The sequence below is a fragment of the Amblyraja radiata genome, unplaced genomic scaffold (assembly GCF_010909765.2).
Source record: "Amblyraja radiata isolate CabotCenter1 unplaced genomic scaffold, sAmbRad1.1.pri scaffold_611_ctg1, whole genome shotgun sequence".
Taxonomy (NCBI): domain Eukaryota; kingdom Metazoa; phylum Chordata; class Chondrichthyes; order Rajiformes; family Rajidae; genus Amblyraja; species Amblyraja radiata.
The window spans coordinates 34,164-39,036 of record NW_022630652.1 but is presented as its reverse complement, the minus strand read 5'-3'; positions in this window follow the sequence as shown (position 1 = coordinate 39,036).

The following is a 4,873-nucleotide window of genomic DNA, read 5'->3' as shown; positions in this document are numbered from 1 at the left end:
AGGGGTGATGTTTATGGCCGTAGTAGCTTTTGGATGCTGCTTTAATGAGCCCCAGGGTTTTCGCCTCTTCGTCAAGTTCTTTGACTTGTTTTGATAAATCCCCTCCAAATAGTAGTATTGATGGTTTGGAGGTTCCAGGTTTACAGAGGCCGGCAAATTTGGGGTCTAAAGCCGGTTGGATGGCACTTTTCCTAATATTGTTTAACTCGTATTGTGAGTTGCAGAGTAAAGCCAGTGCATCTTGGTAGTCTAGGGTCATGTTTTGCTCATTCAATGTGCGGGCAAAAGTCGTAATTCCTGCTGTTAGGACTTTTAGGACTTTTTGTATTTTTAAGTCCCTGGTTCTAATTGATGCCCCGACATGTTTCCAGATGCACTGGTTGACACTGGGAACATTTAGCGACTTGCAGTTCCCTGGTGGTAAGTGTCGTGCCGTGGTGTCCGATAATACCTGTCCCTGTAGTTGGTTAAAAGACATGTAGTCAATGCTTACCGCTATTTTCGGCTCCAGGTTTAGGCCAGTTTGGTCGGGTTGGATAAATTAGGACACCATATCCAACATGTTTTCTTTCACCCCAGGCATACTAGGGGTATGTTGATCACTCGCCTCTTCAGGGTCAGCCCAGAATTGACCCTCCATGCTCCCCTCTGATGAGGGAGAAACACTGTGCAGCCCCACAAGAGGTACTGCTGTGGGGCTTACTAACTGCCCACTGTGACTAGCCTCCATCTCCCGGAGCCTGCCACTTGGAGTATTTCCTCCAGCAGCCGCTCCAACTGGCTCTTATGCTCTCGGGCATAGGCCACTCGCGGCTGCTCCTGTTTCCCCAGCCGCTCCAACCAGCCCCAATGCTCACGGGCACTGGCCGCTCGCGGCTGTTCCTGATCCTGCAGCCGCTCCAACCGGCTCCATTGCTCACGGGCACTGGCCGTCGCGGCGGCTTTTGTTCCCCGCTCCCAGCCGCTCCAACCGGCTCCAATGCGCATGGGCACTGGCCGCTCGCGGCTGCTCCTGAAGCCGCTCCAACCGGCCCCAATGCTCACGGGCACTGGCCGCTCGCAGCTATTCAGAGTCGGACTCATCGGAGTCAACGACTCTGTAATTTTTTTGCTTCGCTCTACCGCCCGGCCGTGGCCGCTGCGGGAGCAAAGTCGGGCACAGCTGTTCCCATTTCAGGAGATTGCCGTGCAATTGGAGATTGGCAACTCCGCGGTTCTCCCCCGCCAGCTTTCTCGATGCCTTCGTGGATCTGGTCCATGTCTCCACCTGTAAGGTAAGTGGAAGGAACGCAGAGTCTCCTTACCTGCTGTTCCCGGCTTTCAAATTCTGGCGCTAAGGGAACGTCGTTCCCCCTGCTGTGACTCGTTGCAATGCGTGTAGCGATATGACACGCATGTGTCCTGGCGGGGTTCTTCACGCAGTCACTCATGTGACTGCGAAGTAAAATCATCTCGATAAACTCCTGTAGACCCTTGACCGATAGGGGCCTCGGGAAGCGACGGATAGCGTTGACTTTCTTGGGCAGTGGCTGCGTACCGCGGGAGGTGATGCTGTGACCTAAGAAAGAAATGGAGCGCAATCCGAACTGGCACTTCGCAGGGTTGATCACCAACCCGTGTTTGCGCAGCCGTTCGAAAAGTAGGCGGAGGTGCTTGACATGCTCCGCCTGCGAGCTGCTGGCTACCAGGATATCATCCAGGTAGATGAAAATGAACAGCAAACCCCGGCCGACCTGATTCATTAGCCTTTGGAATGCCTGAGCAGCGTTCTTCAAACCAAAAGACATTCTGAGCCATTCGAAAAGGCTGAAAGGGGTAATGGTGGCCGTTTTAGGGACGTCGTCGGGGTGGGGGATGAGGTCAACCTTCAAGAAGAAAGTCACACCATCCAGATGGACCAAGAAGTCCTTGATGTTTGGGACTGTGTACCGATCGGCTGTGGTTACTGCATTCAAACGCCTGTAATCACCACAAGGTCTCCAACCTCCGGACGCTTTGGGCACCATGTGTAATGGGAAAGCCCAGGGGCTATCCGACCACCAGACGATCCCTAGGTCCTCCATAAGTTGGAACTCGTCTCATGTGATGCGCAGTTTATCGGGCGGGAGACGGCGAGCACGGGCATGTACCGGTGGTCCCTCGGTGGGAATGGGGTGGACCACGCCATGATGGGGCGCGGCCCCGTCTAACCGGGGCGTGAGCAACCCTGGATAGTCGGTGAGCAGGGCTGCGAAAGGTTGCTGGATCTCAGCTACCTCATCGGAGTTGCTGTAGGGGCGTTGATGGTTTGCGCGGCTTGGCAGAGCTTGGGTCCGACTCAGGGACCATGCGTCCACCTCGCACATCGACTAACAGGGAGAACACGTGCAAGAAATTGGCCCCCAGGATCGGTTGGGCGACGTCAGCAACGATAAATTTCCACCTGCAGGTGCGAATATCGCTCCCGTTAACGGCCGCGAGGACGGGTCCTACCTTACCAGCGCAAATATCTTGGGCACTTGGAGGCAGGATACTGGCATGGGCACCGGAGTCCACCAGGAAACGGTGGCCGGAATGGCGATTGCGGGCGTAGAGGCGTTCATTGGGGCCGATCGTGTTCGCCTCCATGGACGATCGGCTGGGGCATTTCCCGGAAATGTACAGGGGCTCCGACATCTTCGGGCTTCAGGACAGTATCGTTGGTGGTAGTAGCACCATCTGCGTTGACTGTAGACCACTGGCCGCGGCGATTCCTGTTCGGCGCTGGGCTGGGCTTCCTCTTCTTCTCCTCGATGTCGGCTCGGCTTCACCCGTTGTGTGACCAGGGGGCGGGCAAAAGCGAAAACATCCCGCCGCCTGTGCGCCCACAGTTCGTCCGCTCTCTCTGCGAGTTGTTGCAGGTCGCTGAAATCAGCTCCGGCGAGCATTAGCTGGACTTCGTCGGGCATCTGCTCTAAGAACGCCTGTTCGAAAAGCAGACAAGGGCGATGCCCGTCCATCAGGGCCAACATCTTCGCCAAGATGGTTGATGGCCGCCAGTCACCGATACAGTCCGTTTGCTGCTCTGTCTCTGCGGGTAAGGCCGTAAGCGTGGCATAACAGGGCCTTCAGCCCTTTGTGCTTGCCGCTGGACAGAGGGTCTCTGATGAAGGGCAACAGCCTCGAGGCACAGTCCTGTGGCAATGCACCCACCACATGGAAATACATTGTGTCGTCCGTCACGATGCGATAAAGGTGGAACTGTGCCTCAACATGGGCGAACCACACCTGAGGTTGATCAGGCCAAAAGGCTGGCAGTTTGAAGGCCGGTGAGCCCTGCCTCGTGCTGGCCGATTCTGCGGGAACACTCTTCCTGCATAATTCTTCTTGTCTAACGACGGCTAGACAGGTCGGGGTCACCAATTTAGTGGTCTGAGAAATAACTACTGGAGTTTTCAACAAATCTTTATTCACAAGTTTGATTGCCAGTATGCAGATTCTACAGACACGTCTGCCCACAACGGTGGTCAGCGCTGAACTAACGCGTGCAAGTGACAAACCGCGCGAAAAAAGCGTCCCCTCCCGAGTCACGTGACCGCGGCTTCCGAATGCCGGGTTCAATCTCTGCGTACGCCAATAGGCGCCGCTACAATACATAAATACAATGAAGTAAAACTCAAGTACAATAGGCAGAGTAAAGGGGTGCAAAATATTGTTCTCAGCATTGTAGCGCAACAGTCCCATGGACAAGGTTAAATGGCTGCATTGCGCTAGAAGCGAATCAGATAGTACCATAGCTTATGGAAGTTTTGAAGCCTGATAGCGGAGAGGAAGAAGCTGTTCCAAGTCTAGTTGTGTGTGTTTTTGAGCATCTCTACCTCTTGCCTGCTTGGAGGAGGAAGAAGAAGGAATGACTGAGGTGGGACAAGACTAATTATTTTGCTGCTTTTCTGAGGCAACATGAAATGTAGATGGAGTTCATAACATTGATCTCCTTTTTAATACGCTGCAAGGGATGCGATGGAAGCAGATACGTACAATGTTTGAGAGCCATTTACACATTCATATCAACAGGCAAGGTAGGATATGGACCTTGGAAGGGATATAAACTTTGTGCAGGCAGGTGTGATTAGTTTTATATGGCATCATGTTCATAAATGTTTTGAGCTGAAGAGCTGTGCTGTATGTTCTACATTATTTCGCTCAGTATATGGCAATTTTAACATTAAATTATATTTGATCAGTATTTAAGCTATTTTTTCAAAAAAAGATGGATGTACGTTAGAAGACAGAAAAATCTAAATGCTTACAGACCATGCTCTTTTAATGTGCAGTATAAGTTACATTCAGACTAGACCTTATTCTGTGCTGAAGAGTTAAAGTCAGCACAATAGGCTGTCTCACTGGTGAAGTAATTGGTCACTTTTAATTATTGGCAAGCAACTACAAGTGGCTGCATACATGCCTTAAACCACAGCGTCTGGGCTCACGGTGATACGGTGCACTTGTGAACATCAACACCAAGAGTCAAAAATGTCAAACAAGTGCAACAACTTAGTCCGTGGCAAACTGGCCACCGATTCACAGCTAAAAATAACTAAAAACATTATGGCTGCGGCCTTCTCGAGCAAATCATTACAAACTTCCATGTAGCCTGCAAATCTTTTTAAAAATCCATGTAATTTAAAATAAAACAAAATAATTCCTGTCCTCCCGACCTGCTGAGTTCCTCCATCAGCTTGTGCCATCTGCCTTTCCCTGTCTTTATTTCACTTGCTGTACTAGTTTATATTTCCTTCTTCAGGCTCTGTTGGCTCTGTGAGGAAGAGACTTACTGAACATTGGCTTGTGTACTGATGCCGCAATGTGCACGAAGTGCTGCATAAAATCAGATGCTGGATCAGAGCAAGTCTCT